Here is a 20,773-nt window from a genome sequence, read left to right as displayed (position 1 = left end):
AATAACGAGGGAAACTTCCCACCCTTGTCCTGTGCATCCTGTCTTAGAATTTTTTTAACATCCCTTCAATTTCCATATGGTTGGAGAGATGCCAAAGCTGAATTCAATCTCTCAGAAATCTTTTTATCCTCTTTTTTCATCTGCTTTGTGTTTCTCTCCAGCCCCTTCCCCACTCCTCCACATTAGGTAATTATAGAGCAGACTCCATGGTGGGCATCCAGAGGACCATTTCAGATAAAATAAATCATTCTTTTCCCCACAAGAGCGTTTTAGAAATGCCAAACAGATACAAATGTAAAAAGGCCTTGTTTCCCTTCCCCAAAACATAATTATTTACCTATTCAATTCACAATCAACAGGCCGATGTGGATTTGCAGCAAAGCTGGAAGTAGCTGTAGTTGCTATTTTGTTGGAATAATATCAAATTTCCTTCTATGCTTTGCATAGCTGTCACCCAGTGATATGATAGGTCCGTGATTTATTGACCTACTAAAAGCACTTTCATTGACTTGTCATAATAAACTTTACTTAAAACATTAAAACATAAAACATCAACCAGCAGCTCAAACAGAGATGCCATACAAATACTTTCTAATTTAGTTAAGCTCTGGTGCAGATCCTGAAAACGAAGACCCCAGCATAACAGTTTTCTAGGATTTGTCATGCTAGGATCTGTTGTGTTAAGTAACAGGAATTATAAATACAAATGCCTTGAAGTATGAAGCGCTGACAAGAAGCTTGGCTCAATCTCAAACCCTCATCATTTTTGAAGGTCTTGCTGAGACCATGAAGCTGAACCCAGCTGTAGCAATCACGATAGACTCGAATTGCCAAAAGTTCCCAGGACTGCAGCTTGTAGGAGTTGCTGCTGGGAGACGTGCCTATCAATTTGATCAGTTGTCTGGTTTTGCAAAGGCAGGCTACAGATGTGATGTAGACCACAGACCCATATCTTACGTCAGGGCATTACCTGCTTGGAGATGAGTTCCTTCAGCTTCTTTGATGTAGCTGAATTTATTTATGGTCTAGTTGCCTGGTTCTTTAGTAAATACCAGACAAATCATTTAATCCTAAGTAGACTTCTGTGATGACAAAGAAGAATTGTCCTTTGGAGGTGCATGTATCTAACTGAATGCACATATTAGTGTTTTTCCAGGACTCCCTGAGGTCAGATGAGAAGATACCTGCTGGTTTCAGGTCTCACAAGGGTCAGTCTCACCCAAGCGCAGCAGGATCAGGGATGCACTGTGTCACCCCACACAGGTGGTGGCAGTGGTGCGCTAGAGCTGTCCCATGTATTAGCTGATTCCCCCTTGAGTGATGTGGGCTGCACAGGTTGTGTGTCACTGCACAACATTCTCACCAGCTCCCTTTTAAGTCCACCCAAGCATTGCCGGCAAAGCTGGAGAATTGTGCATTTAGCTATTCTCTTTTACTCCTCTTTGGTGAGCTGTATTCCTCATTTTGAAAGGCATTAAACTATGCTAAAGTTAAAAGTGGACCCTCTCTTAGAACTACTTTAGTTACCAAATCCTCAGTATAGCTTTGCTAAACGCAAAATAGGATGGCAAGGTATGCTCCAACTTTGTTTCCTTCTGTCTGATCTTTAGAATTTCTTTCTTTCATTTCTTTCTCAATAAATTAAATTAGATCATTCCACAACCATCTCTAAGACAGTGTATGCAGCTTTCTGGATGATCCAGAAGATGCCTAGGGATTACTTTTTGTGTGTAGCAGTCCACAATTCAACATATGTCAGCTTTACAGGCCCTTTCATGTCATCTGATCCATGGAATCCTATGGAGATTTCCTGAGCACATTCTAAAACTGGTGAGAAAATGCTGCAAGAAAAGTATGCAGGTAACAAATCAGGGATCCACAAATACTTTTGTCATCGTGTGACTGCTTGAGGCAGGTCATGAACATGTAAAACACTGGTGATGAAAAAAGTACAGATGGGTACATAGCTGGAAATATCAGGAAATAATAACTGCAGCTTTCTCTTCCAAGTGAAAGGGGTGTGAAGACTGGATGTTTGCCATAAGAGGAAAAGAAAAATGCAGCAAAACTATGTACTGTCTCTCCTGCATGCAAGTGCATAATGTAACAGCAATAGCTGTTTATATCTGCAGTTCTTCTGTACTAGTTAAATGGAAAATGGATGGTGTATTTCAAGTGTGCTTGCAGTGTTGTTGCTTACGATAATACAAACCAAAGTAATCGTTTCTGTTTTAGTTTTGTAAAACACTCATTCTTTTCTTGTTTACAAACAATGATGATCAAGCACCTATTGCACGAGGATGCTATGGCTCGAACCAATTTGCAGCCCTGCATGAATGAAATCAATGACATCTCTGTGTTGGACAGTTGCCCAAACAGATGCTGGGAGGAAGGTGATAGGGGTAAGCGCGTGCAGAGCCTGATGGCAGAGATTCCTGCCCAGAACCTGATAAAAAGGTTTTCTACCTCAGTCAGCCATGCACACACATTGCGGCATAGCCTTGGAGGGCTGGTCATCCGTGGGCATCTACCTTAAGGGCCCTGTCTAGGAGCCAAACTTCCTGTAGTGTTTCTGGAGGAAAAAGACGCCCCTGGAGAGAGGTGATGGGCTCGACCTTCTGTAGTAACCCGTGGTTAGATGGCACGACTCCTCTCTAACCTCTCTCTCTGTGCCTGCTATCCCTGCCTTGCTGCAGTACAGTTCAAACCATTTAGCTTTAGATCTTCAGATATTCTCTAACCTAAAACTAGTTTCTTAATTAAGGACAGCCATTTTCTAATAGTGCCTTTGCCTGCTCTCAGTTCTCTCCCTCTCCATTCAGTTTCTCAGGGGTGAGGTCATCACTAGTGATTTGGTAAGAAAGGAAGCATTTCAGTCGGGACAAGGATCCCAACCAATGTAAAACCTAAAATTCACAGCTGGGAGCTTACAGGATCGAGAGCCTCGTCCTGAAGGCTTTCGTTGGCCAGATCTTGTGCCAACTACAGTAGGGTTTTCTTGCGTGGAAAGGGACAAGGTAGGAAGCTGAACATGTTAATATTCTTAATACCAACCAATTGGAGGTGTTTTTTTTTTTTTTTTTCTAAACCCCTTGAATTCACTTCTGTTGAATTTTCAAATGGCCAAATCAGACCAAATACTTTTCCATCTGTGTTTTTTGTCATGAGCAAAGTTAAGAGAGAGCTCACAAGTTGTATCCATACGGCTTTATTTGTTGTCATACATTGAGTTTGTAATTGTCACAGGGGGTGTGAGCAGTGGGGTGGAGAATGAAGTGCAGCAGCATAGATTCAGAACAATAATGTTATTGGAAGAATTAGATCGTGATATCAGTGGGTGAAAATGAATTTATAGGTAGAGGGTCAGAAAAAACTCGGCAATATCTTGTCCTTTGGACTGAAGATTTTATGTGGTGCTGACTCCTTTGCCAAGGTTTCAGGATCTGACGCCTGCTCTGCTCCTTGTTTAGCTGTGTTTGGTGAAACTGTAATTGTCACATGCTGATAGAGAGGGGGATGTTGGTTCATTTCCTTCCTTGCCTGGTTTTTGTAGTAGGAGGATGCATTGATTTTATAAAATGTAATTGCATTGACTGCTCTTGTTATCAGGATTGATTGTATTGACTCGAGTTGCATGTTGTTATTTTTTCACACTCCTGCTTTGAAATATGGTTTTGCTGTTGTGTTTTCCTCCATTTTGAGGTTATTTATAATACACTTTGAGTTAAGGTTCTTCCGCATGTGATTTATCTGCTAGGATTGCTCTGAAATGCCATGAAACGTATTCATAGTATCTACGTGACTGTAGCCACTAGAACCAATTGCTGTTGACCCCAGCCATGTCAACCATCGTAACCTTCCCTCAGGTTAGGAGGTTGAAGCTGGGAAATACATTTTGGCTTCTTATTCCTGTGTGTCACGCCCTCATTGCAATCCATTTCAATTGTTCATTAGGGAATTGGGATAGTCGAGAACACCACAGTGAATAAATAATAATAGCAACTAGAATTCTGTAGAGAATGACGCTAGTAGCAAAATGCAGGGTCTGTGCCATTGAACCCTCGAGATGAAAGAAATTACGAAGATTTCATTTTAGATGTGGCAGTACTGCATAAGTTATTTGTGGAAGTTATTTACATGGATATGCATGAGAAGGGCTAAGGGGTTAAGGCTGACATTTTTCAAACTTGGACACTCCAAATGAGGTACTTAACCCTAAATATAGGTACTTCAAAGCAAGTAGTCTGGTTTTAAGAGCTGATAAATACTGAAATTATTGAAGTCTGGGAGTACTCAGTATCTCTGAAAATAGGCCATTTCTATTTGGCTGCTCAAACATTGTTTTAGGGTATGATTTTCAAAGTCTCATAGTCTCTTTTGAAAACCTCCACTTGAAGCATCTGATTTCAGATACTGAGGTGGAACTTGAAAAATTGCACAAACTGCTATAACTTTTCTCCTCTTCATATCAACAGGGAATTTACCACTGATTTCTGTGGGAGCTGGATTACTCTGATACGCATGTAAATATCTTCTAAAATGACTCTTAACTCTTAAAAGCAACATCCGCTTTCTTTTGTGAACCTAACTGACACTGGTTTTAAGGAATACTTAATTTCCCCACAGCGGGAATATATAAAGGCCTTTTGGATACACTTCATTAATTCAATTCCCCAACAAATAATGCTTGAGCAACAATAATGAAGGGAAAGCTTGGCTTTTGTGTAGTTTTTGCTTTTTCTTTCTTTAGGTTAAATTTTCACCCTTTCTCCCACTTTATGTTCTGTAACATTTTGAACTCCTTCTTTAAGTTGACGTATTTGCAAAGACTTTGAGGAAGAGATCTAAAATGCCTTGGAAGGAGCTGCTAATAGCTTCAAAGACCAGATTAGAGGACATATACATACCGTCTGTGTCATATTAGGTCTCAAGTAAAGTCTTGTTTAAAGTAAAATACCAACTGTCTTTTGAAATGCCATCATTCCCCAAAGTCCTGTTACAGAGCCCTAAATCCCGAATACAGTATCTCTACATCTACAGGCAAAGGACAAAGGGTCAAAGACATAGTTTCTCCTTATTTAAGATTCCTCTTTCATTTTATTACAGGACCCTGGGGTAGACTCTCTCTTCAAGTCCAGTCTTCACCAATCACATGCTAATAACTTCAGCTGAAAGAGGGCTCTACCCTAATGTCATTATACTCCCCAGCAATGATTGATTGTGTTATAGTATGTTTTTGAAACCTAATTACTGTCTCAGTTTGTATTTGAACTCATTAATCTTCTAGCCTGTAAATAAGTAAAATTGACTAAATAACTGAATTTCTTTAATGATGGGTTCAAGTTATCCTTATACCTACTGTTTTGTGTTAACCTTTTTATTGCCAGAAATGATTTTTTTTGTTAGTGTTTTCTTCAGTTTTCATAAGCTTGCATGGCTGGAGGTGCACCTGTTTCAAACTCAGGTCTCATCAAATGTGTCTGTGGTAGAGAACAGACAGATCCAGCTTGGTTCATTGCCTCCTGGTCCCCCTCAACACCGGGGCTGCTTTTAGGGTCCAGCAAGAAGCAGTCCTGCCTAAAATTGCAAACATTAACTTGGAAAGCTGATGTGAATGTACAGAACCAGCTCTCTGTTTGCCTTAAGAATCGGATAGAAGAGGTATTCTTCAGAAAAACTGTTTATTCTTTATTCTCTGTATTGAAAGCATTGCCCTTGGGACTGATCGGGAGTGGAACCCTACCCATGCTGGATGCCCATATCAGTGGCAGGCAAAAAGATTGCAATCTGCCCTTGGGGAGAGCAGCAAGACCACAACAGCCCACTGCTTAGTCCTTAACTCTAGGACCTTAGGCACATGTTCTGCCAAAAAGCACCACCAAGTCCTCGTAGCAATATTACCTTATGCTGTGGCCCACCTGGAGTGGCTCCTGAGTGTGCAGCTTTCAGCTGACCACCTCCACTGCAGTATTGAGCCCTCTGGTAGGTTCGACCATAGTTGCTGAAGAGGTCAGTGCTCCCAGCAGTCTTTTTTCCTTACAAAAGCTTCATCTGCTGGATCCTTGCCGCTGCTGACAAATAAATGAAGGCTCTGGCAGAAGCCAGGCTAAGGCTGTGGAACAAATTTCCAGGAAAAACAAGCATGACCACTAGCTTCAGCACAAGCAGAAACATATGGCAACTTCATCTCCTTGTTTTGGTTCCCTCAGTAAACTGATTTAATTTGCAGATACCTGCACCTATTCAGAGCCTTTTTCTACGTGCCAGTCAGGAAGCGACGAAACGGTGATTGATTATTTTCATTTATTGGGAAGCACTTGGATAGCTTGGACGATAGGGACTTCATAAGCACCCAGGTGGACAGGACATCTCAAATGCTGTCGCGCTTGCCAGATGCGTTAGCTATGACTCCAGGCCCTGGTGAGAGACTTCAATTTGATCTGTCTTGCTGGAGCACTTAAGCATATGCTTATCTCTAAATATATGAATAGTCCCTTGAGAATACCCATGTGCTTAAAGTTCGGCATGCATTTAAGTGCTTTGCTGGAGCAGGCTCCTAAGTCTTTCTGGGGATAATTAAGTCATGCCGAAAGCTATTTTACTGCCACATTTTCTTTCTGGTTCACAGGATGAGAAAATCCATTCTCATCAAAATACCAAGTGGATCATTTTTAACCTGATTATTTGTTAAAGGATTCATGTCATTAAAGCGAACTTCTCTGCTCCTTCCTTCCATCCCATTCCGTTCGGTTGGTGCCTGTATTTTTAATACATCCTCTTCTGCTGCTCAGCAATGAGGTATGCTGTAATGGAGCCAAGCTCTACTTATATACCTGGCAGTGCTAATGCAAGGTGGTGACCTTTGGCCACTCCTCCAGTAATGAACTGCTCTACAGTAGGACCAGATGGTGCTTTCACTTCCAAGGGTGCAACATTACTGAGGTTATGCAGGTGCAAGTGTATTTCTGGAAAGGTTTGCTGGCTGGGGGAGTGACGCAGTGGGATTGGTAGCCAGAGGCAGAAAATAGCCTTAGGGGGGCAAATATAAAAGAAACATGCTCAGAAAATGGAAAATAGCATTTGTACAATTGGCATTGCGGAGTGCAGTCTTGGTGGTGACTGACTCAGTACTTGCCTTCCCTGCGTGCTGCTGACAGGGACCCAAATACCTTTCCAGCTCACGGGCAGATTGGGGTGGTCATTCACCGCTCTGAAAGGTAAGAGTGCGGGACCTCACCACGGTCCTGTATGGCCCCTTGCATACCTCTCCTGGAGCGCATCAGGTTTTCAGTGCAACCCCAATGAAGTGAAGGAATAGGGACAACTCTGGGTTGGGATTTTGGAAAGGAGCAATGGTCCGGGCTTGGACTGAACAACTTGCTTTCCAAAGGCGCTTGAGTGAGCGCACGAGGAGCGAGGTGAGGTGACCAGGGCAGGGAGCCGCTGGGCTCAACGCGTCCTCCGGGCAGCTCAGCCTCCAGCCCAGCAGTAAAAACAAGTCTGTTCCGCTTCGTTTCCTGTTTTGGAAAATGGGGGTGGAATGCTAAAAGGCTAATTGCACATTGTTTTTAAAAATTAGTTTGATAATTCATCATATTGTAATTAAACTAATTAGAACACTATTCATTTCCAACCACCTTAATTAGGCCTCAACTTGGCAGGAAGCCCGTGAGACCAAAATGTTGCAATTTGTTAAACAATCGCAAAGACTTTGATAACAAATGACTGTATTCAGCTACATTTTAGTTAATAAGATTTATATATTAATCTAGTTATACTTTGTTCCCTCAGAATTTGGCAGAGCTTGCAGGTCTTCTGATCCCCCTACGAAATTCCTGAAGGCTGAGTTAAAATAGCTGGAAAATTTTTTGAACCTAATGGACTCTCTTGGTTTTTGCGTTGCAGCAGGTATTCCTAGGGCCGTAAGGCATTTTATACCCTCCTGATCCCCTGTTGTTATTCGGGTAAACAGCTCTCAAAATCAAATAGCTCTGTGCAGCAAGCACAGGCCGGGGCTGTAGGCCGCGGTGCCGGGCGGCTGTCCGGCTGTCCGTCCGTCTGGCTGGCCGTGGGCTTGCTTTTGGGGGCGCTGTTGGATCAAGGTTGTGGTCGTTGCCCAGGAGACTCCGTCTGGTGCCGTTTTTGGACCCGCAGCCCCGGGCACATTGCTGTGACAGACGCCTGGCGCGGGCACGGGTGGGCACCCCGGTGGCACGCCAGAGGTGGAGGACTTGGTGGCGTTGGGTTCATCAGTGGCGCGTTTCCCGCCTGCTCCCTTTGACAGCGTAATGAAGTGATAATTGCCTAAATGAATAAATGTTGATGGCTGAGATAAATATGCACATTCCCTTAATCCATTTTTCTCTGAAATTGCTAAAGGAAATTTGGCTTTAATGGGGGGTATATGTCAATTTTTACAAATGATTGTAAATCTGTTCAGAGAGGACTTAGATGAGTCAGTCTCTGTTTGAGCAGTAAAAGTTACTGGTGTATGAAGGTGTAAGATGGACAAAAAAAAAATGAAAAAGATACTGTAATAATTATGTTTCTTTGTGTCACTACCTTTTGCAACATCTGGTTTGTTTCTGTTCTTTCCACATCCTGCAGATGTTCCTGAACACATGAAAAGCACTGACAGGAGAATATTTTAGCCAAGAAGCAATTTCAGTGAATAATATAAAAGGGTACCCTCTTAACTCTCCAGAAGTCTTTGCTTACTAGACTTCGAGTTTCATTGCTAGTAAAGATCAGACCAATAAGCAAATGGGCCAGGGGCCCTCTAAAAGTGTCAAGAATAATCTGTTGCGGATGAAATAGAAAAGTATCTGGAAACAGTATGAAATAATAAATCCAGGTTGAGTCCTATTCTGACCCCCTTCCTGAGCCTTACCCCTCAGTATTCCTACAGATAACAGAGGCTTGCATTCAGGCTGACGGTGTGGGATTTCCTTCCTTGTCCACCTCTGACTCGTACAGCAGAGGAGAAGGAAGATGGGTGAAATGCAAGAAGCCTGTGCGCATACCATGTTTATACCATGCCTCAAGGTTGTGCAGCATAGTGATGGATTAGGTTTTGAGTTCTGTCTGTTCATCTCTGTCACCAGCATACATGCCAATCTGCAGGACAGTGGTTTGCCCCCAAACAGCCCACAGCACAGTGGGCGAGGGCCCTGAGGTGCTGACTCCTGTTGCCGAAGGAGGGGGGCTGGTTCTGTGCTTTGCCTTTGCATAAGTAAAGCTGTTTGCTGAAGCTGCCCTTAGCTCTGCCCATCTTCTTTGAAGTTTTGGAGAGGGCTGTGCCCGCTCAGGGGAGGGAGGATCAGGCTCCCTCAGACCTTTGTTGTCCAGCAGAGCTCTGCCGGGAGCTAGCACCGCCGTGCTGCCTAGTGTTTAAGTCCAGAGGCTTCGTCCTGGGGTGCTAGGACTGCTCTGTCATCTTTTGCACTAGCATTTCTGTTTTGCTGATCCTGATGCTGCTTTACCATTTCCATCTTCCCAGCCAACTGTGTATAAAAGTGTACGCTGGTAGTTCCAGCGAGGAAGCGTGGTAAACTCTGAAACGTACCAAAACTGCATAGAAATATTATCAAAAGTAAGTGGGCGTGGGCGTAGCTCTAATATTTTCATTAGGCATGGATTTTTTAAATTCTTTTAGTAAAATATGATAATAAATTTTAAAAAATAACAACAGTGCACAAATTTCATGGTCTGTCCTACAGAAGGCACAGGCACCTCTTGCCAGTGAATTGGCTCAGAGCTGCCCCAGGCATGCTGCTCTCCCTCAGAAGGGGATGGCCCCGTCACAGGATGCTTGGCACGCTTTGCTCTGCTAGCACAGGCAGCCTCAGGAGAAATCACCACTCCTTAGCAGGGGTTACCACACTTTGCAGTTTGGGGCTCTTTTTCTATGTATTCTGAAAGGAAATACGGACGTTATTGCACACACTCTCGTGCGATACTTGAATACTGAGCACTCGGGAGGCTCGGATTTTGTTTACATGGGTTTATAAAGAACAGGAAGGGTACTGCCAGGGTGGATTTACATCACTGGGCTTCCAGTTTGCAATCTTCTCAACTGTATCTCTCAGAAATAATGATATGTGAAGGGTCCTCCTGCTTTATGCAGCACACTTTCTCAAATGGAATAGCCCTGTGCCCTGCGTTTCCTCTGCATTTGCTCTCTGTTGTGCTTGCTGGCAGTTGTGGTGCGGCGAGTGGTCTGAGCTGCTGGTAACTCAATTTGGCTGAGGCTGCTCAGTAGTTTTCCATCCTGATGACCTGCTGCATCACCTTGTTTCTCTGTTGAGGACAGGACAAAACATACAACCCATGCGCCTGCGCATCAGTGTGGTACCTCTAACCAGCTGCAGAATAATTTAAAGGTGAGTGGAAAAGCATGTGCCTGGACAAAAGGCCAAGTGCCTGAAATGGGCACCCTTGCTGCCAGAGAAATGTCTTCAAAGCCTTTTTCTTTTATGCAGATGAGCATAAATCAAGGGTTGTTTTTCAGCAAAGAAGCAGCGGTAGATGGGAAGGTGCATAAACAGGTGCATCATTTCTCTCCTCCCCTCTCGAGCAGCTCATTTTAATATATGCCAGTTATTGCTGTGCATAATAATGCACATCTGTCAAAAGCCTTCCACAGTGCATGAAAATGCACCAACAGAGCTAAAAACCACGAGCTGCTTAGCTGCACTGCTCCCTGCATCGCCAGTGATGCTTCTCCAAGTTGCAGTCCCTCCTTCCCACACTCTACCTCTTTCTATTGAAATATGGTATTCCTCTGCATGAAAAGTAAGGAGCTCTGGTGACCAGTGTTGTCCCTGCTGTAATTCCCCAGAAATTCCCAGCTCCCCAAAATTTGAGGCCCTGAGCTTGCTGGAGAGCCCCTCTTCTCGAGGAAGAAGGCTCCTGCCAGGAAAGAGTGAGGTGCACTGGGGCAAGCTCTCCTCCCAGATAGAGCCACTGCAACCCTAATAAAGGAAATGAGGTTGCCAGGGTGTGGCTGGAGAGTGAATTTGGCCATATTTGAAGTGTATGGAGTGACTCCAGGATGAGATCAACAATTGGCCTCTCCCCCTGTCCCCTTTAATATTCCTTCGTTCTAAAGCACCATGCGCTGCCTCACACTTGCATTCCTCTAGCAGAGGCCAGGTCCAAAGCTCTCTAAAGAAGTTAAGAGTTTTCCTTTTGGAGGCTGGATCAGGTTACTGGAGAAGACACACTATCCAAGTGCAATAAACTAATTCCTTAGATGTATTTTTGTTCAGGCAAATCGCAACCTTCGTGCTCACAGCTGAATTTGTAAACTCCTTTTTGCTTTTACTTGGCTCCACCAAGAAGTAAAGAGGAGATGCAAAAAATACCCCCAAAAGAAATTGCAACGCTTGGCTCCGAGAGCCTGTATTGGGTTGATGATGCTTTGCAGAGGTCACAGGGATTAATGAAAAACACAATTAGAACAACATCAAGCTGGGGGCCCCGCTTTGGCTCTGAAGGATCCATTTGGGTATATCGTATTGCATTATGTGATGTAAGAATGTGGGCTAGTGTAATCAAAATGTAACTGCAATCCTTACCAAAAACACCTGTTTAACCTCAGCTAACCCGGGAGGAGAACTTCAGCCTTTTTTTTTTTTACTTCTGAACCAGGGGCATACTGGTGCACGCACAATAATGAAGCTTCTATTCGTAGGTCTGGAAAATGGAAGGGTTCAGAGCCTGCGCTCAGACCGTCCCAAAATCTGTTTTCTGTTCTTTAGCTGTGTTCTCACTTAACCTGGTAGTGTGCTTGGGAAAACGGCCGAAATGAGGGAGTTGGAGGCTGAAGATGAAAATATTTCACCCAGATTTGATAAATTGTGCCCAGCGGCAATACAAGCATCTCCTGGCCCGAGAACAGAGGACTGCAAGGTACCAACTGCCCCAGCTTGCAGAGACAGTGAGGCCTTTTGGCACTTTTTGGGGAAAAACTGGTTTCAAAATGAAGCAAGTGACTACCAGTGACCAGAGCTCAGAACCCAGACCTGAGTTCAAATTGCCAATTTTAGCACTTTGCGCATGGAGCCCCTGGAAATGCTCCCTCGGTGGCTCAGCAACGAGGGAGAAATGTCCTGATGGCTCGGGTGTCGATGTGAGAGTGGAGAAGAGCAATTCCTGTTCCCCGTTCTGCTGCGTGCTCTTTTTGTGTGTGTGAGAGTAGGAAAATTATTTAGGGTGCAATTGATTCCACCTAATTTTGGCTGTCTGTAATTCAATTTAGTTTTTGTTTATCAGTTGATGAAATTTCCTCTTTAGTACCTGCTTCTGCGGTTACTTGAGGATGGGATGATTTATCTTCTGAAGGCATTTCTCTCCAACAAGGAGCATATATATCATTACCTGAGCTGAGATACTCAGCTTTTAGTTAGCTGACCTGAGGCGAGGCGAGTCACATCTTTACTTCTGGCACCCCACCCGGGTTGTTTGCTTCTGTAGAACAAGGATACTGACCCTTCCCTGTCTCCTCAGTATAAGCGTTTGTAAGAATAAGTAAGTCAAATTTTAAAAGCAGCACCTTTCCAAGAGCATGAAGTTATCCAGGCAAGGGGTTTCAGGAGTCAGTGGGAAGCACTCACTCATTTGTTTGTATTTCACAGAACAGGCTGAAAAGACACCACAGATCCTGCAGATATTTTCTTCACCTCTGTGCGGATGGATGCTTTACTTGAGGTCTTGGTGTTGAACTTCTGCGTGTAGCATGAGCATCCTTACCCACTTTTATCATGTTGTGATAAATTCAAGGTGCTCGCTGCCCTGCATAAGATCAGCAGTCCCCAAGGAGATTCCAGGTGTTGACCTAAGAGCCCTGATGTTGCATTCAGGTGGCTCAATAAAGACACACGGACCTGCTACTACGGCTATGTCCTGAGCAGGTGATAAACTAGTGAGCTTTGTTGGCACCAGCAGAGCTCTTGCCTGTATTCTAGCACAAGGTGCCTAGTGGATGTGTGATCATTTTATACTTCCAAACAGAAGCCTGAGTGAAGCGTTGAAGGTTTTGCAAAGTAAAGGTGTAGTTCTGGAACAGCGGGTCAGGGATGGAAAGCTAAAAAGGCATTTCAGGAACAGTATCAGACAAGCGAGAGATGTGGACTATGTGTTTTAAAGGTTCAGGGAAGCTGCATGATGAAAAGGCTCAGAGCTCAAAGGCCACACTCAAATCTCTCGTGCAGGAGAACAAACCCCACTGCACCACCACCGCTGGTTGGCTGTCCTCCTGTTCTGCTCTGTGACCTACTGAAGCATTTTCTGCTCGAATGCATCGTGAAACCTTGGGCAGGGCAGGGCAGGAAAGAAAAAGAGTATTAGCATAAGCTGAACAAGTACTGCCACCCCCACACCACCACCAGATCGTGCCGTAGGGTTTCTTATAGCAGGTTCCGCCCTTGGTAGAGCAGCCGAGTTGCGGGACCTGTAATCATTGCACGGAGAAAGTCAGTGCGGTGCCCATCCGTGCAGTGACTGGTTTACCCAGCACTATATAAATCGCTTGTTCCCATAGGCATTAGATTGCCAATATTTTTTAAGCAGCTTACCAACTGTATTTTTTTAATTAAAGCAAGGTGAAACAACTTCCCATGCTCCACTGATGTCTTGTTTCAGGGAAGGGTTTATCTGAGACAGACAAGAGTGTATTGAGTTCTCCACGGGCTTGTCAAGGCAAATACTTGTCAATGCTCTAAATACTTTTGTGAATATTAGGGAATAATCTTGCAAGAGGGATAAGAGCACAAGTTCCAGCTGACCCCTCCCGCCCCTTTCCTCAGCCCACAAAACCTGGAGGGATTAGTTGCATTTTGAAACAGATGCCCCTATAATTAGGTAGGAAGAAACATGACTGACTGGTTGGAAAAGACACCTTTGGGTAACATATCAGCGGACCCACAGATCCATTACCGAAGTACAATCTGACAAAACAGCTTAAGGTCTCAACTCGCTGCTCCTCTTTCATGACGGCAGTTTATATCAATGAAGATGCCTCGTAGTCCTTCAGCCTGCAAAGGTTCAGACATGGGAGGGCCTGTGAAAAAATTTACAACAGCCAAAAAGCCCGGTACTGAAATTTCTTTAATCTGATCAGACTTGTTCTTAACCCTGAGACATAAATATCCAGCACATTACACCTTTGATTTACTATTATGCATGTATCAGAGCAACAGTGGTCCTTTTGAATTATGCATTCTCTTAACAGAACATTAAACCTTATGGGGAGATGGAGTGGCCCACCACATAACTATTATCCTGACAGAGGGGAGGGCGAGATCAAGAGTAATGCTCCCGAGCTACAGAAACCCAGAGTTTTTGTTGGATTGCTTGAATGAGCATTATAAATAGCACTTTGTTCCCGCTCGTTAATAAATAGTGTTTAGATGACTCACAAGAAACCTGATAGACAGCTCATCAAGAGAAGGAGGAGGGATTATTATTTGACACACAAGAATAACAACACCCCCAAGTCCTGAAACTTGCCCTCAAAGTCTGAAAAGCAGGCAGCAGGATGGTGCCTGAGCTTCTGAGGAGAAAACATACCTTCTAATAACTCGATAATCCATTTCTTATTGGTTCCTCATATCAAATTATGACCAAAAGTGTTACTACAGTACTACAGGAAATCAAGTTTGATTTTGTAATATCATCAGATGAGTACTTTGGAGTGCCATGTCTAAGATCAATAAGGAAGCAGTAACTACATTTGCTGTCATACGATGATATTGATGTAAAAACATAATGGTCAAAATTATAAAATCAATTTCATAATTTAATCAGAAATGTTTATTGATACTATTAAAGCTGAATTCAATAGCTCCTGGTATGCAGTTAATTTCTTACCTGTCAGAAAAATGTATTGAAATGTTCTTTCTTTTAAATGCTTGGAGTTAATTCACCGAAAAAACGGCCGAGAACTGCGGCTCTAGCGGACAGAGGACACTTGTGAGATCGGGAGGTGGGTGGGACAAATTCAGCAGTTCATAACAAAATGCTTTACGCTTTGCAGAGCACTTGTGTTTTCTGTGTGTATACACACGTGTATAATGCAGTTTTGGTAACAGCTAGGTGCCAGTAAGTGCAATATCATAGCATGAAGTCCTGACACAGGTGAAGGCAGGGGAAGCTCTGCCATGGAATCCAGCCGAGCCGAGACTGGCTGTTGGGTAAGGGCTCGGAGTTTTCCCTCTGACTGCGCGACTGCAGGAGCTCAGATGGGAAGCAGAAGGTCCAGGCTGTGTTATCTGCTCGTGCTGCGTATCCCTGGGTAGCTGCTCCTCTACGGTAGGAACAGAGGACTGAAAATTGCAGTAACCTTTTTTTCTTTTCATATAGCTAGTGAAAGATTAGTACTCCTTCTAGGGCAGTGCAAAAAATCTACGCTATGACTTTCTTACTGTGATGCAAGGTATATTTCCATTCCTTGAAGTGAGTGCAAGTGTTTCTGTCATGTATAGGACCAGATATAGGACTGGATATATTCATCTGTACTGCATTTTGCATTCCTCATGACTTGAAATCCGGTGGGAAGCAACTTTCAGTAGGTCAATAGCCAGCTCGCTCTGTGTCTCTGGGCTGACTGAAAAAGAAACGTGACTGCTGATCACACCTTCCTGTGGCTTTCAAGGCACTTTGCAGGGATGGAGGGCAGATTTTATGGCTGGAACAACTAAGTGTTGAGAACCAAGACTGTAGGAGGCAGTTTTTTTGATGGATAAGATGTAGCTGTAGTTGCTCCAAGTCCACTTAGTTCTGCTACAAGATTTCTGCAGCACCTAACCTGCAGAAGTTAAACTGCCAGGACGTCAGGTGTGACTAACCACAGATACACTTCATAGTGGCTGTGAAATAGAGGAGCGTACCATATGAGTAAGCCTTTTTCTTTTCCTTTGTGAAGTACCAGAGACCATTTTGGAAGCCAACAATGAACTTCTCTACTGTCATCTTTTCTTTCATTATATTTATCAGTACAGAATCATATAATCTTTTCTCCTTCCCAGCCTAGACAATCATAGGAGCAAGCATAAGAAATCTACCTGTTTTAAGGTTTGTGGTGTAAGGTGTTGTTAATATGACAGGCAAGAAGATAGATGAGGCATTTTTCAAAGTGGAAGCAAATTTGAGTCACTCAATCACTCAGACAGAGCAAGAGCCACTTTTTCTCAAACATTTCCAGAAATTTCTCAACATCCTTGAAATGTGACCCTAAAATCTGAGATCATAAAGAATTTTTTCCTCTTAAGAATTACATGGAGGATTTATATTAAACTTGGCAAGTGAGAGCATTTCTTGAGAATGTAGGCTCATTGTACTGAACTTCAGCTAATGGAGAAATACAAGAAATGCCAGAAAGTGCCTTTTACCTCTGACATCTGCCGTAGCATGGGGTGGCCCATCCTCGTAGCGCTCTTTTGGTTTTCATGGAGGGTGTAGATTAGACACAACCCTGCTTTTCACAAGGCTATAGGAGAACCATGTGACCATAGATTTTGGAGGTACACAAACCCAGAGATGTTTTAAGGTGGCAACAAGTGAACTACAAAATTCAGGAGATTTTGCTACTATTAAAATGGGATTGTCGTCTCAATGTGTAAGGCTTTTGTATGAGATTTAACGGAGGGAGTGCAGCCAATTAGTTAAAGATTAAAGCATGGTCTAAATGAGGCTAAGGTCTTTTCATCACTCTGACTGCTTTTTGGAGTGCTGATTGCTTGTCTAAATTTTAATTTTCCTTAGCATTACTACTAATAATGTGTAACTCAATGATCTTCTGTAACTGAATTTGGGAATGATCGATAACTGCTGTACTATTTTGGGTTGCTATGCATTTGAGAATTGGGAATGGCAAGATTTGTTTTCATAAAATAAGTAGCTGAGCCTTTGACATCTGATTTACAGTATTCTTCTGAATTACACATATTAGTAAAGCCATTTGTATCCATTTTATATCTCAGAAACTGGCATATTTTCTGACCGATATAACCGATTAAGAAACAGACTCACCAGATTGTAGTGCATACAGTAGGACGGAATGCAGCGTCTGTGCTGTGCCAGGGCTGGGGAAAAGTGGAGACTTTTTCTTGGAAATGTTCTGACGTTTTGGAGAAGCATTTAGAGAAGAAGCCACAGGAATGCCAGGATTAAGAGCCTAAATGCAGAATATAAGCTTAAGGAGATGGTGATGGATTACTTAATTCTTTTATTAAGACCCCATGCTGTGTAGTATTTGATATAGGTTACCATCGGTTTTAAAAGATGCAGTCATAACTGAGAAAGGACAGAGAAGGGCTCTGAGATGAAACCAGGACTAAAAAGAATAGGAAGATTGAATACAAAATTTAGTTTTTTAAAGGTAAATCCTGTGTGGCTCAACTAACCTGTATAAAATTTTAAACCATATAGCCACATCTGTGCATGTACCGTGGCGTCATAAAGCCCATAATAAACATTTGGTTCTTGTCTGCCATGAAAATGCAGTGCTGGTGCATTTTGCTGTGAAATGTGGTAGACTGAGGTCATGGAGATATTATCAGATCTTTCATCACCATGCGTCCAGGCAAATAAAATGTGAAAATCAGTTTTCAAAGCTCAAACCTCTAAAATGTCACAATGGCTTCTGAATTTGAAAGCTTTAAATTGCAGCTCTTAGTGAAATGCCTCATGCCACACTGTTAACATTTGTTAGATGGCAGCAAAAAGGCCACTTGGAGCAATTAGGAAGATTTTGTTTGTGTTTGTTTTCATCTTCTGTTAGTCTATGACAAACTATGAAATTTGCAATTTTAACCATAAATGTACCATTAGGTCTGTCATCTCTTCCCATGGATTATAGGGAATTCTGAATTCAGAGCAGCACCCATCTAGATGGCAATCCTTGGCCTAACTCAGATGGTAGAAAAACACCAAAGGAAAGTACATACATGACTAAAAGCACATGGTGAATCTGGGCAATGAGAAATTGGGTAATGTCAGAGCATCATGCAGAATCTGCTGTGTGACACCAAGCAGGGCAGACTGGGTGATACAAACCTATTGCTAAAGAGAACTCTTCTACTGATTAAAAACAAACAAACAAACAAACAAACAAAAACAAAAAAAATGAAAAACAAACAAACAAACAAAAAAACTACACAAAACAAATACCCCTAAGCAGATAAATAGCACTGTTGTTAAATTAAACAGAGTGCTACTTTAGCATGGGGGAAAGTCAGGCTATGTAATCATACAAAAGAATATTTGTTGTCACAATATGACTTGGGAGTGGTGCTAAAGCTTAATCAGCCATTTATTTACAAACTTTCCCAGAGCTAAATTGATGGCCAAGCCTAAAATAAATTGTGAGTTGAGCTGAGATGAATCTGTGAATGCTTATGTGGATCATCTCTCTTCTCCTAAAAGCAGGAAACAATGAAGATGGGAATTTATCAGGGAAGTCCCACAACTTTTTTGAAAGAGCTGAAAAAATTGCAAGAATGTTTTTGTAGGGTGTTCAGTTTCTGGACCTGTAACATAAGAAGGTCTAGCAGAAGAAATGTTAATGTGAGATTAGTCTGACAGCTTTGATCCCAAAAGAAAAAAAAAAAAATCGGATTCAAAAGATTGTCTTCAATTTGGGGTTGACTTTTGAGGTTCTGAGGAAATTCACATACATTAAACACCTAGAAGTTTGTAGTCTTTACCCTAATGGTGTAGGCTCTGCCGGTAGTTGTTGGGAGAGAAGTGATCACTTCCATTTTGTTATTCATTTGTGTTGTCTTTGTTGGTTACTTTAGGATGGGCTGAATCATATCCTGAAGATACCTGTCCCTCTGTTGGCTGTAGGCAGCCCTGATGACCATCCTAGACTTAGACACCTAAGCTTTTGGTGAGTGATGAAATATGTCCTCCCTCAGTCACTGTGCAAGTTCATCTCTGATCCAACACGTCTGCTTTTAATAATCCAAAGCAAAAAACCTCCCTTCCTTAAATGCTCATATTAATTAGGTGTGAAAAATGACTTTTTGGATGAGTTCACTAGCACTTCAAGATTGTTTAACCATGTCTAAATGACCTAAGGCGGCATACGAGCCGATATACACAGAGTAGGAAGAGGGCAGCTGAAGTACCACTTTTTGAAGTAAGAACAGGAGGAAAATAATTCCTTTCCATTTGGTTTAGTACTTGCTTTTGTTCATCTCTTGAACTTGAAAATCTCATCAAACAATCTGTCAGCACCTGCACGGTGAGCAGGGCCCTTTAGCAGAAAGGAAGCCATCAGTAGTGGGTCCTGCTTGTAAATTTAAGCATATCATTCAACCCATCTGCACCAGCAGGACTTCTCTTGGTGGTCATTCAATGTGTTCATGGCTGTGAAAAGGCTTTTTCCTCCTTACTAATATGAATGTGAGTAACTTAGTAGAAGGCAACTGTGTTGAGGTGCCCTAAATACCTTCTGCCTCCTTCACCTGGTCAGTGCAGAGAGCTCACTTGCCTCGAAAAACAATGCAGGTCTGCTACGTCAGGTACTGAACAGGGAGCTGCCTGAATGGGAAACACTAGGGGCAGTGCTCAGGGAACTGGAAGCATTTTTCAGCAATAAGGAACAGTTCTGACCAGGGACAGGCTGAGGAAGATGTTTAGAAAATGGTAATAAAATAAAATAAAATAAAATGGTAAAAAATAAAATAAAAATAAAATAAAATACAGTACTGGAGGTGCTGGTGTGCACTTGGTATGCTCTTGGGTCCTGCCAAAAGGTGGATTTAGTCCTGGTGCTTGATTCAAAGGAATGGCACCAGCATCATGGTGTGGAGAATCAAACAAGCAGCCCATGTGTCTGCCAGTACTTCAGTTACTGAAAATCTGTTTTGCAAACACTTTGTAAACCTGTGACGGTGGAGCTGTTTTGGTGAAGTACTTCCAGGACATCACTGCAGTAAATAACTGTTGTTTACAAACCAATTTAGTGACTGGCAGGAATAAAAAAGATCATGCACTGCTTCTCTGCCTGGGGTTTCCTGTGCCTGAGTAACATAAGTCATAGCACATTTTAGCAAGATGGCCAAAATATTTTGCTTAACATGAAGTTTGCTGAGCTTTTCTAATTGGTGGGGGAGTCCTTAAGATGACATTTTGTTTCTCTTGCTTGGCAATTTTACAGGGTTTTGTTGCTTGAAGGATGTTACGGTCTTCTGGTAATGCTGAGCTCCTCTTGCTGTGAACCTGCAAGATGCAGATTATTTTGCTTTGACCTGGAATTTTAGATCTTGGGGATGAAAGTGACCCAAGTGATTGGATCATCTAATGCACACCTCTGTCCAGAGCAGAACCGGTTCTGGTTTTCTGGGTAGATTGTTTAACTTGTTCTTACAAATCCGCAGTGCTGAAGGCTTCACAATGTGCCATTCCTCCCTGGAGATCTAATTTAAGAGTTACCACTCTTAGGATCAGAAACCTGCTCCTCATCTCCAACCTGAAGCTCTTTTGCCTGTGGTTTATGCCCATAGCTGTGGTTTATCCCATCTGGAAATAGAAAACAGATTATGCCTTTTTTTTTCGTTTGTTTTCCTTTCCAAAAACTCTTTGATTCACCAGGTGGTCTTACCTCCTTTTTCGCTCAGGACTACTTGACTCCTCTTTCTCCCCAGTCAGAGTAACTCTGTGTTAGATGCTTTGTGTCAAGGGCATCAAGTTTTGTTCATCCGTGACTCTCATGAAATGAAAGACTGCTCCTCTCTCCCTGTCTGTGCAAACTTAGTATTCTCCA

Source organism: Oxyura jamaicensis, chromosome 3, assembly GCF_011077185.1.
Source record: "Oxyura jamaicensis isolate SHBP4307 breed ruddy duck chromosome 3, BPBGC_Ojam_1.0, whole genome shotgun sequence".
Taxonomy (NCBI): Eukaryota; Metazoa; Chordata; class Aves; order Anseriformes; family Anatidae; genus Oxyura; species Oxyura jamaicensis.
Note: the sequence above shows the minus strand (reverse complement) of the source record.